The sequence below is a fragment of the Eptesicus fuscus genome, chromosome 25, assembly GCF_027574615.1.
Source record: "Eptesicus fuscus isolate TK198812 chromosome 25, DD_ASM_mEF_20220401, whole genome shotgun sequence".
NCBI classification, from domain to species: Eukaryota; Metazoa; Chordata; class Mammalia; order Chiroptera; family Vespertilionidae; genus Eptesicus; species Eptesicus fuscus.
The window spans coordinates 6,118,156-6,131,629 of NC_072497.1; positions in this window are offsets into that span (position 1 = coordinate 6,118,156).

The following is a 13,474-nucleotide window of genomic DNA, read 5'->3' on the forward strand; positions in this document are numbered from 1 at the left end:
CCCCTCTGTCCCCGGCCAGGGCTGCCGTTGCTGTTGTCTGTCGCTTCTCCTCCAATTGAGAGATGAACCGGGTCCCCGCGCAAGTGCAGGCTGCGTCCCACCTTCCCGGGGTCTCACCGGGCGGCTGATCACAGCCGGAAGCCCGCAGCCTGCGAGGGGCTGGAGCGCGATCATGTGGATGTCATTATTTTCTGATTGTCGCGAGCTCCCCGGGTACCGGCCCCCGTGGACGGGGAAGGGCTGGCCTGCTCTTTGTGGGGAGGGGGGACCCTTGGAGACAGCAGCGCCGTGACCGCCTGCACGGTGAGCCCAGAGCCGGGACACGGCGCCCGGCCATCCATCGGTGCGCTGCGCAGCGCATCCAGCTTTGTGATGTGGCCTCCGTCTTGTCGGGTCAACCTTACCGGGTTTTTCGAGATCTTCGCGAGGTTTTTCGAGATCTGTGCGAGGCGATCCGGTGCGTCTGGGTCGCTGTGCTTGGTCTACATCCGTGGGTCCCAACCTCTCTCTGGCCACGCCCCACCTAAGCATCCCTAACATCCTGATGCCCCCCCCCCCCCCGTGTGACCTGTAATTCTTATTATTCAAAAAGTGAGCCCCTATTTGAGTAGAGGAAGCCTCAAAGGCCATGAACTTGGTCTAAACAAGCTTCCCAAGAACATGGCCTCCATGAGAGAGAGAAATAAAAGAACGAAAGGACAGCGGAAGGACTGAGGAGGAAATCACTGAGAAATTGTTAAAATAAATAATAATAGGAAGTGATATGGAAAAATAGCAAATAAGAATTTCAAAACATAGACTAGAGAACTGAAATGCATACATATGGCACAATATGTGTTTATAGACTGTCTGTGAGGCCCTTAGAACCAGAAGAAATGCTAAACATTCACTGTTAATAATTCATTCTCGAATTGACCCCCTTAAACGTCACATTGCCCCCCTGTGGGCGTGTGCCCCACGTGGGACCCACTGCTATTGGTTCGCTTCCCCACTCCTAGTTAGTATGTCTTTTTTAAAATATATTTTATTGATTTCAGAGAGGAAGGGAGAGAGGAGAGAGAGAGAGAGAAACATCAATGATGTGAGAAAATCATCAATCGGCTGCCTCCTGCACGCCCCCCCCCCCACACTGGGGATGGAGCCCACAACCCGGGCTTGTGCCCTGACCAGGAATTGAACTGTGACCTCCTGGTTCGGAGGGCGATGCTCGACCACTGAGCCACGCCGGCTGGGGTTAGTGTGTCTTTCCCTGTTGCCTGTCCATACGTGCAGCTAACTAGCCAGGTTAGCCAAAAGCAGAAAAAAACAGGGACGGGAGCCTAGAGTGACAGGACAGTGGGGCCAGCGCCACTCGGCTCGGCGTGGCCCGCCTGCACACTTGGCCTTTACAATCCCCTAAAAATGGCTCTACTGGCCCCAGCTGGTGTGGCTCAGTGGGTAGAGCGTCGGCCTGCGGACTGAAGGGTCCCGGGTTCGATTCCGGTCAAGGGCACCTGCCCAGGTTTGCGGACTCGAGGCAGCCGATCCATGAATCTCTCTCATCATTGATGTTTCTCTCTCTCTCTCCCTCTCCCTTCCTCTCTGAAATCAATAGAAATATATTTTTTTAAAAAGCAGTGGAAAAATTATCCTGGTGTGAGGATTTTTAAAAAAAAGGAATTAATTGCCTATTCAAAAATGGGTGAACAGTACTTAATTCAGGGGTGGAGGAGGGGCGTGCAGTAAGAGGAAGAAAATTCTACATTATCTTCTGCCCACTCTTCCCTGCCTCCCAGCCCAGCGATCGGCATCCTCCGGGGCTTCTTTGAAAAATACCTTTGCTAATTTTTCTCCTGGATAAAAGGAACCGTAATGGCCAGAACACGCTCAGGAAGAAAACAAAAAAAAATCTTAATTTGAGAAAGGTTCGCAGGCCGAGCAGCTGCCCAGGTTCTTTCAAAGGCCCCTCTGACCTCCTTTTGAAGTTCCTCCCCGCCTGCGAACCCCCACGCACCATGAGGCCACCCCCAATTCTTCCGCGGGCCCACGTGCTCGCCATGGGCTGGGGTCCCCAAATGCAAGGCCGCTCCAGCCCGAATCCCGCCCCCTCTCTACCCCCCCCCCCCGCCCCCTCCCTGCCATGACTCCATCGGATCTGCGGTCCCATAAGCTCTCCGGAGAATTTTAAATGATATTCACAAGTATGCTGATCCATTTCTGAAAGATTCCCTTTTCCCCGGCTGAACTCCTTTAACAAAGGTATTACACCCAGCACAAAAGCTGGCCAATTTCCCCCAACCTTTGAGTTCTTTCTAAAACACAGTCATTTTGTCCGACATTGAAAATGTCTTGATTTAGTTGTCTTGCTATGTGGGGCCTGTCCTGCCCCCCGCGGCGGTAATAAGAAGGGGGGCTCCCGCTGGGCCCCGAAGAATGCCATTTGGCGGCCGCCACGGAGCGGGCGGCTTTTATTTATGGAGCCAAGAAAATGAATGGGTATTAGTGTCCAAACATTTCAGCATGCTCCCGCGGCCATGCACAAAAGGGACTGATTTGCGGCAAATTTCCACTTATTTTCCAAAAGTATTTACCTTCCCGAAGCTTGGCTGATCGCTATAATGGCATAGCTGAGGGGAGGGGGGGGGAAATGACCATTTCAGAACCCAATTTTTATATATATATATATGTGTGTATATATATTTCTGAGCCTTCAAAGTGCCCGCTTCTTCTGAATAAAGATAATCCCTCTGGTTGCTAGGCGCTTATGGATATGTGGATACTTTTTTTTTTTTAAATATATTTTTATTGATTTCAGAGAGGAAGGGAGAGGGCGAGAGAGAGAGAAGCATCAGTGATGAGAGGGAATCATCGATCAGCTGCCTCCTGCACGCCCCACCCTGGGGACTGAGCCTGCAACCCAGGCATGTGCCCTTGACCGGAATCAAACCCGGGACCCTTCAGTCCCCAGGCCGACGCTCTATCCACTGAGCCACACCAGCCAGGGCGGTACGTGGATACTTCTGAGATGCTGGGCTTGTACTTCTCATTGTCGTCTTAAACAAGGAAAGACCCTGCACAGCCTCAAGAAAGACAGTTCATATCGGTGGATATAGGTTAGATATAAGAAAGCATTCTCGCCCTAGCTGGTGTGGCTCAGTGGATAGAGCATCGGCCTGCAGACCGAAGGGTCCCGTGTTCGATTCCGGTCAAGGGCGTGTACCTCGGTTGCAGGCTCCTCCCCGGCCCGGGCCCTGGTCGGGGCGTGTGCAGGAGGCAGCCAATCGATGTGTTTCTCTCACATCGATGTTTCTCTCTGTCTTTCCCTCTCCTTTGCACTCTCTCTCTCTGAAGATCTATGGAAACATATCCTCGGGTGAGGATTAACAAAAATAAAAAATTTAGAAAAAATGTTAAAAAAGAAAGCACTGTGCAAGGTCATCTCTGAACACTCCCAGGAAGAAGGTGTGGGATTAGGTTTTGGGATTGAGCATGTTCTATCTCGGTGTTCACCACGTGACCTCACGCTAATCCGTTGGTAGGCAATGTGCGATGCCTCGAAATCACTCCATCTTTTTGCTCTGTGCAGTGCGCTCATTGTGTCGACAAATATTACTTGAACACCTACTACGCGCCAGGCATTTGAAACCTGCCTCCTAGAAGTGTTACAAATGGCTTTCAATGTGATTTCCCACGCCTTTTGAGTCAGCCACTTCGAAGACCCCCTCATTTCTCCATCCGCGCTCTCCAGGCTCGGCCTCTGAGCAGGGCTGCTCTTTATTCTCTAAGTATCAGATATTTTTTTCTCACCTCGGGACCTCGGTTCGCTCTGCTTAGCACCCAAAGAATGCCTTCCGTGGCAGATCTCCAAATGGGAGCTTCTGCTGTTCGGATTCCAGCCGAAAGACCCAGTCTTCTAGGACCGGCCCCCAAAGTCCCGAAGATGGAGACACTAGGGTGTCATGGAGGGGCTCCCAGAGGAGTGGGGACCCCAGGCAAGGGGAAAGGATGACACATGGTGATCCGGGCCTCAAGAGAAGAGAGCACAGAGGCCTGGGAACCGGGTAGCCATTGGCAGTGACCCCAGCTGGCAGGGGAGTGTGGTGGAGGTGGTTGAGTAGTGTTTGGGAAAATGCAATAAGAAGATTAGGGGGCCCTATCCGGTTTGGCTCAGTGGCTAGAGCGTCAGCCTGCGGACTCAAGGGTCCCAGGTTCGATTCCGGTCAAGGGCATGTACCTTGGTTGCGGGCACATCCCCAGTGGGGGTTGTGCAGGAGGCAGCTGATCGATGTTTCTCTCTCATCGATGTTTCTAACTTTCTATCCCTCTCCCTTCCTCTCTGTAAAAAATCAATAAAATATATATTTTTAAAAAAATAATGATGACAGCGGAGATAAAATGATTCCACAATCATCAGCATGGCTAACAAGAATTGCCCCAGAAGTCTTTATTCAAAATTTAACTTATTCTTTAAAAAAAAAAAATTCTCCTAGATCAGAATCTACTCATTTTGCCAAAAAAATAAAAAGAATTCTCCATGTATCACCATAAAACTCAACTTCCAAAGCCATCAATCTTGTTTCATACTTTGGTTCTCCCAGGGATGACAATCTTAAGGTATTAACTTTAGGCTGGTAGTTTAGTGTGGTTTATAACTGACTTCAGATTTGTGAGAATTGAGGCTGGGCTGGGACTTTCTGCCCGTGCATTAGCTTAGCACCCCTATGCCAATGGCCGCTTAGAATATGAGAAGAGCGGTTTCAGAGGGGCTGACATCCAGGTGTTTAAGACGGCCTTGGCATGGGTAGACCAGCAAAAGGTGGGACGGGAACCAGGGGTGGTGCTACAGAATTTGTATCTCTATTCCAGGCAAATCAGCTTTCAAGTTCATTGATCCATATTAACCGCTCCAGAATTTCAAAGATTTAAATGATTCCTTTGCACCCTCCTGTGTCATTTCCACACGTTCCCCCATCTACTTCAAGGTATTGATCGAGTTGAGAATGGAATAGAAGATTCTGTTGCTTCTGCCAATGCAATGATCTGTTACCTACTTTCCTCCAGCCTGTGCTATCACTCCGCCTTTACATGTTCAGTTGGCTGCACCGCTCCACAGGTCAGCCACCTTCCCCGTACTCAGGCTTTATCCTGAGGGCCACACCATCGTTCCTGGTTGTTCTGACTGACACTATCAACTGAGCTTTGGTCATTGGGGCAGGTGTGTGTGTCTGGGGATTTGGCATCTCCCTGGCAAACAAGGACATGAGAAAGGACAGGAAGGGACATTTTAGAATGTTAATGCAGTAATGAAAAGAATCAGTTCCTCCTGATGCTTAAACCAACAACACACAGAGACACTGCCCAGAAAGCCAGGTTTAAATCTGCAGCTACATCTTTCTATTGCCCATCACTAGGCATAGACACACTGTGAGTCTTTTCTCTTAGACCAGTGGTTCTCCACCTTCCTGATGCCGCGACCCTTTAATACAGTTCCTCATGTTGTGGTGACCCCCAACCGTAACATTATTTTCGTTGCTACTTCATAACTGTAATTTTGCTACTGTTATGAATCGTAATGTAAATATCTGTGTTTTCCGATGGTCTTAGGCTCTACAGCAGTGGTTACAGGTCATGACCCACAGGTTGATAACCGCTGCTGTAGAGCCTAAGACCATCGGAAAACACAGATATTTACATTACGATTCATAACAGTAGCAAAATTACAGCTATGAAGTAGCAACAAAAATAATTTTATGGTTGGGGGTCACCACAACATGAGGAACTGTATTAAAGGGTTGCGGCATTAGAAAGGTTGAGAACCACTGTCTTAGACCCTTCTTATTGCATTACTAGATCAATATTATTTTTAAATATATATTTGTATTGATTTCTGAGAGGAAGGGAGAGGGAGAGAGAGATAGGAACATCAATGATGAGAGAGAATCATTGATCAGCTGCCTCCCACACGCCCCCTACTGGGGATCGAGCCCACAACCTGGACATGTGCCCTGACCAGGAATCGAACCGTGACCTCCTGGTTCCTAAGTTGATGCTCAACCCCTGAGCCATGCCAGTCAGGCTAGATGAACATTACTAACATCCCAGGAATACTCTTCAGTGTAATTATGGGACGTGATTTTCTGTGTAAGATAATTCTCAACTTTTAAAGCATTGCTGTCTTTGCTAACTGGCAGGAATTTCTGTTCTGCCCCTGGTGCTTTCTGGGGACTTGACCCACACTTATTAAATATGTGCTGTTTGAGGGCTTTTGTGGAATTCTTTTTTTTTTTTTTTTTGCAGAGGTCTGAGGTGTTACTTGTATAAGTTTGGGTCTGTAGGAATAGGCGACTAGGATACGTTGGTAGAAAGCCCAAAGTTTTCTAAATGTAGATGAGCCCAGATTAAGAAAGCGGTAATTAATTTCCTTTGACCTTGAGCTGAAATCCCTTTCTGAAGCTGTCATAAAGAGAAAGAGGCCAGAGAGGAGAAGAGAGGCTGTGTAACAATGCAATTAAACTCTTGTAATGAGGTCAGGCTTTAGACTTGTTGCAACTGATATCAATGAGAAGGCCCTATATGGATGGTCGGATTTTTTCTTTTTAATTCATGCTTTTTTTTGTTGTTTAACTCTTTACCACCATATACTGAGTGGCCAGATTATTATGATCTCTGAATGCATAATCATCAGGCCACTCAGTGTATATCCTATATAATAAAAGGCTAATATGCAAATTGTCCCCTCAACCAGGAGTTCAACCAGCAGGCAGGCCGGCCAACCATCCATGTCCCCTCCCCCTGGCCAGGCTGGCTGGACCCCACCCATGCACGAATTCATGCACTGGGCCTCTAATATACACACACACACACACACACACACACACACACACACACATATACACACACATACACACACATACACACACACTCATACACTGAGTGGCCAGATTATTATGCGTTCAGAGATCATAATAATCTGGCCACTCAGTGTATATGTACTTCTTTGAAACATAGGTATTGTGTATTACACTTTTTTATCTTTATTGATAAAAGTATTTCAATCGGAAGTCTTAGACAGATAGAGTTGACTTTATCATTGAAAGGATTCCATATAGGTCCTCCTTTTCCCCCATAAACCTCTTCCAGCCGGCTCCCATCCCCTCTCTCCTCCCCCCCCCCCCCGCCGCCCCAAGCCCTCACCACCCCATTGTCTGTGTCCACAGGTTACGCATAGATGCATACAGGTTCATTGGTTGATCTCTTCCCACCCACCCTCCCCTGCCTTCCCTCTGATGATCAAAAATGACACTTTTTTTTTTTTTTTCAGAAGAAACAATCAGTTGGCTCAGACAAGTGATGGTTTTTTTCTGCAAAGCAGGAAAGCGTGAGAGTAGCAGAAAGGGTTCAGGATTAAGAGTCCAGGCGCTTGTCTTGTCTCCTGCGTGATGGCTCTTAATTTGCAGGTGTCTCCAGTGAGCTGGGGCCGCTGGCTGGCTGGCGGGCCTCTGGCCTTAGGTGTCCTGCTAAATAGCTGGGAGCACGGAGGCAGCTCTGAATGTCTCTGAGCCTCAGCTCCCTCGTTCATCAAAATCAAGGGGAAAGAATACCATTCGCAGCCCTCGCTGGTTTGGCTCAGTGGATAGAGCGTCAGCCTGCAGACTGAAGGGTCCCAGGTTTGATTCCGGTCAAGGACACATGCCCGGGTTGCTGGCTCCATCTCCAGGAGGCAGCCGATCAATGATTCTCTCTCATCATTGATGTTTCTATCTCTCTCTCCCTCTCTGAAATCAATAAAAATGTATTTTATAAAAATAGAACACCATTCATGGTATATCTCATCATTAAGGGGCTCAATTTGATCTAAGTCATCCTATTAGGAATGTGCCAGACTTGTTCTCTCTGAAAATATTTATGTCTATTTGAGGCCAACTCTGTCTGTCTAAGACTTCTGGCCATTCTCTTAGGCAGCTCATTGCTGTGGTTAAGAGCATGAATCTGAAGACCAGTTGTCTTGGCTCAAAATTGGCTTTGCACAAATAGTTAATAAGCATGGATCAGTCCTTGCTTGTTTGGCTCAGTGGATAGAGTGTCGGCCTGTGGACTAAAGGGTCCCAGGTTCGATTCCAGCTGAGAGCACATGCCTGGGTTGCGGGCTCGATCCCTAGTAGGGGCGTGCAGGAGGCAGCCGATCAATGATTCTCTCTCATCATTGATGTTTCTCTCTCTCTCTCTCTCTCCCTCTCCCTTCCTCTCTGAAATCAATAAAAATATATTAAAAAAAAAAAAAGAGTGGATCAGTCCGACTGGTGTGGCTCAGTGGTTGAACATTGAACTGTGAACCAAGAGGTCACGCCGAAACCGGTTTGGCTCAGTGGATAGAGCGTCGGCCTGTGGACTGAAAGGTCCCAGGTTCGATTCCGGTCAAGGGCATGTACCTTGGTTGCAGGCACATCCCCAGTGGGGGGTGTACAAGAGGCAGCTGATCGATGTTTCTCTATCATCGATGTTTCTAACTCTCTATCCCTCTCCCTTCCTCTCTGTGAAAAATCAATAAAAAAAATAAAAAAAAGAGGTCACGGTTCTATTCCCGGTCAGGGCACATGCCGGGGTTGCAGGCTTGATCCCCAGTGTGGGGATGTGCAAGAGGCAGCTGATCCATGATTCTCTCTCATCATTAATGTTTCTCTCTCTCTCTCTCCTCCCCTTCCTCTCTGAAATCAATAAAAACGTATTTTTAAAAATTTGTAAAGATAAAATGAGAGGACCCAGGTGAAAACATGACAACAATGTAAGCACACTAGTCCCTCCTCGTCCACAGTTTGCCTTAGGTCATGACCCAGAAGGCAACCGTTAAGGCCAACACCCCGTCACTGTGGCTGCTGTCCATGTCTCGTGGTCCTGAACCTCAGACCCTGGAGGATGCCCAAAGGCAGAAAATCCTGGGCCTCAGGCGGCCTATGTAAATACGGAGTGAGGAGGACAGCCTGCCTTGGATCTTGGATCTCATGCCAGGTTTTTGCAGCAATTGCACATTTTTTAAATTTTTTTTATTTTCAAAATCGAAGGAGGCCTTGCTTCCTATTATGTCAGGCCCGGGTTCACCTCTCGGACTGGCCACAAAGACTGAGTCACAGCCCCATTCAAGACAAGATGTTCCTAAAATAAGAGTCCTCGCCGATACAGGGACCACCCCTCCACTGAGCTGGGAGGAAACAGTCCCCCAACAGCTCCCGTGGGTGAAGACAAAAATTATAACAACAAGCCCTAACCGGTTTGGCTCAGTGGATGGAGCGTTGGCCTGCGGACTGAAGGGTCCCAGGTTCGATTCCAGTCAAGGACATGTACCCTGGTTGCAGGCACATCCCCTGTAGGGAGTGTGCAGGAGCAGCTGATCGATGTTTCTCTCTCATCCATGTTTCTAACTCTCTATCGCTCTCTCTTCCTCTCTGTAAAAAATCAATAAAATATATTTTTTTAAAACATTGTAACAACAAGAAAAATATCCTACTTCCCCACCCGCTGATGATGGCTGGTGTGAGAATGAGAAAATATCCCAGGTGGTAAGACATCCTGTGAAACTCCCGAATCCTGATAAAAACCTAGTCCTCTCTCTACTCACACCCCCACTACAGAGCCATTCCCACGTTGAGGACTATTAATTTGGAGTAGATGGCCGAGGGTGGGGCCTCCCGAGTCTCCTTTTCTTTGTTGGGTGACAGGTGAGGTACCACCAGCTCTCCCCGCCCCGGGCCTGGCATTTATGATTTTACATCTCTCCGAAAGGTTTTCTTGACATCGCAAATGCCCAGGCTCCTGGGGTCTCCCTGGTTGACCCCTCGCCTTCAAACGAGTGATCAGGGCTGATGAATATTCCGGGAAGGAATGAACGGCACCGAGATGCAAATGGACAAGGCGAGCACCTTCTATGCTGTAAAAATAATTATCCAGCTTCATAATTATTTCCACGACTCTTTCCGATTGATTGAGGAAGGGCAAAGGGAAGCGGAGGCGTGTCTTTCAGATCTAAATGCAAGGGAGCAGAGCCCCAAGCAAGGTCGCCCTGTAAGTGGCAGCGGCAATGGGCGGGTTCTGTTTTCATGCTGGGGGGCTGGCTTACATGCACTTATTTGTCCTTTGAGTTTGTTTATTTCCCCCAGCAAGGAATTACGGCGATGCGGGCCAAGGCAAAGCCTTTCTACTTGCCGAGGTATAATGTGAGGAGCCGATCGATATACATGGAGTGGCCAGATTATGATGATCTCTGAATGCATAATAATCGGGCCACTCACTGTATATCCTATATAAAAAAGGCTAATATGCAAATTGTCCCCTCGACCAGGAGTTCGACCAGCAGGCAGGCCAGCCAACCACCCATGTCCCCTCCCCCTGGCCAGGCTGGCCAGACCCCACCCATGCACGAATTCATGCACCGGGCCTCTAACACACACACACACACACACACACACACACACACACACACACACACACTGAGTGGCCAGATTATTATGCATTCAGAGATCATAATAATCTGGCCACTCAGTGTATACGGTGAACCCCAAGAGAGTCCTGTCACCCCTCCCTGTGCTGTCCCTGAGGATACAGTGGGAAGAATTTGGGGGGAGAATGAGGACTTTTTTAAAAGTCTCGATAGGTTTCTTGTTTTTATTTTTTTATATATATTTTCATTGACTTCAGAGAGGAAGGAAGAGGGTGAGAGAGAGAGAAACATCAATGAGGAGAGAGAATCACTGATTGGCTGCCTCCTGCAGGTCATACACTGGGGATCAAGCCCTCAACCCAGGCATGTGCCCTGACCGGGGATCGAACCTGTGACCTCTTGGTTCCTGGGTTGACGCTCAACCACTGAGCCATCCCCGGGTAGGCGATGATAGGCTTCTTTACCTTCATATTTAAGCGGCTGAACAAATGCAAAACAGCCCCATAGTATGGCACTTTCCTGGGCCCAGTTTGTCACTCTTTCTAAGTTCCTTTCACTTTTGATTTCTATAATCAACCAGAACTAGACAATGATTTTATTTTTTTTAATATATTTGTATTGATTTCAGAGAGGAAGCAAGAGAGAGAGAGAGAGAGAGAAACATCAGTGATGAGAGAGAATCATGGATCGGCTGCCTCCTGCGCGCCCCACGCTGGGGATCGAGCCCACAACCCGGGCACGTGCCCTGACCGGGAATCGAACTGTGACCTCTTGGTTCCTAGGTCGATGCTCAACCACTGAGCCACACCAACTGGGCCAGACATTTTTTTTTTTTTTTTTAGGAAATAAGAAACATTCCTACAGTTATGAAAGTAGTACAGTGGACATGGATAAATCAGCTACTGTGTCAGAACCACTGGTAATTGGTCAGATTACTAATTGTTACCGTTGATCTTACTACTTCAGGCTTCCCTGCTTTTTATCTATTGCAGGAGAGTGGAGCCTGAATAGCTCTTAGGATAACAAAATAGACTATTTGTGCACATGCAGGGCAAGTTCCTTTCCGTTTTCTAGCAGAATGTGAGAGGCTCCTGTGCCTGGGACATGCTGAAACCGAGAGCATCAAGAACAAAAAAAAAAAAGACACTGAACTCACAGGACTGTCAAGTTCTAGGACAATCTCACTTACAATTTTGAAAGGCAGAAGCAGAAAAGTAGAAATAGGCCCAGCCGTCGTGGCTCAGTGGTTGAGCATCAACCAGGAGGTCACAGTCTGATAATGGGTCAGGGCACATGCCTGGGTTGTGGGCTTGATCGCCAGTGTGGGGCGTGCAGGAGGCAGCCAGTCAATGATTCTCTCTCATCATTGATGTTTCTCTCTCTCCCTCTCCCCTCCTCTCTGAAATCAATAAAAAATATACTTAAAAAAAAGAAAGATCACAGAAGGAAACAGTTTTTCTGTTCTGTGTGTTCTACAGCCATTCTGGCCTCAGGATGTACTGTTCTATTTCTTAATCATCCGCCTAAAATAAAATAATGATTAGCCAATGTATCTCTTAATAGCATTCTACTTTCCTCGAAGCATGCTTAAAAAAAAAAAAAAGAGTCAATGACAAGTGGTGACCTCTTCCCTGCAAGGAGAGAGGGTTATTGTAGATTACAAACCCTGCAGAGGGAGTTTGCACCGGAACAGGAAGTGTGTAAACCCGGGGGGGGGGGGGGTCCTGTGTCTTAGCTCCTACTGGCTGGGGGCAGCCCTCTGGATGGGAGCGGGGCCTTGGGTGGTGGGTTGAATGAAACTTCTTCATCCCAGTAGCAGTCGCTGTGTATTTGATGGGTTTAACTCTTGCCCCCAATATCCCCAGTGCTCGCTGCTGTCATTCATTTGGTTCTCGTCTTGCTCATCCATGTTGATTTCACCATGTTCATTATCGGCACCCGGTCCTTTTCACTTCATATTCCAACTGGTTTTCCTCCCTTCTCGCTTCCAATTGTCTGCCTTCCTTCCTTCCTTCCTTCCTTCCTTCCTTCCTTCCTTCCTTCTTTCCTTCCTTCCTTCCTTCTTTCCTTCCTTCCTTCCTTCCTTCCTTCCTTCCTTCCTTTTTCCCTTCCTCCTTCCTTCTCTTCCTTCCTTCCTTCCTTCCCCTTCCTTCCTTCCTTCCTTCTTTCTCCTTCCTTCCTTCCTTCCTTCCTTCCTTCCTTCTTTCTCCTTCCTTCCTTCCTTCTTTCTCCTTCCTTCCTTCCTTCCTTCCTTCCTTCCCCTTCCTTCCTTCCTTCCTTCCTTCTTTCTCCTTCCTTCCTTCCTTCCCCTTCCTTCCTTCCTTCCTTCCTTCTTTCTCCTTCCTTCCTTCCTTCCCCTTCCTTCCTTCCTTCCTTCCTTCTTTCTCCTTCCTTCCTTCCTTCCCCTTCCTTCCTTCCTTCCTTCCTTCTTTCCTTCCTTCCTTCCTTCCTTCCTTCCTTCCTTCCTTCCTTCCTTCCTTCCTTCCTTCTTTCCCCTTCCTTCCTTTCTTCCTTCCTTCCTTCCTTCCTTCTTTCTCCTTCCTTCCTTCCTTCCTTCCTTTCTTCCTTCCTTCCTTCTCCTTCCTTCCTTCCTTCCTTCCTTCTTTCCTTCCCTCCTTCTTTCTCTTTCCTTTCTTCCTCCCTCCCTCCCTCCCTCCCTTCCTTCCTTCCTTCCTTCCTTCCTTCCTTCCTTCCTTCCTTCCTTCCTTCTTTCCTTCCTTCCTTCCTTCCTTCCTTCTCTTCCTTCCTTCCTTCCTTCCTTCCTTCTCCTTCCTTCCTTCCTTCCTTCCTTCCTTCCTTCCTTCCTTCCTTCCTTTTTCAGTATTCCCTCCTTCCTTCCTTTTTCAGTATTCCCTATCCATTTTCATCTGGGAATTTCATTTCCGTCTCGGAACCTGTTTGAACTCCACTCGGAACGTTTCATTAGCAGTTCTCATGCGTCCTCTCATCCGATCGGGGTGTTTTTACATGACGTCACAAACCTTTCCAGACTCAATGTTAAGAAGAGCTTGCAATGCATAAAGCTCTTCAACTAAGAAAAGGAACTCTCGCCCTGGCTGGTGT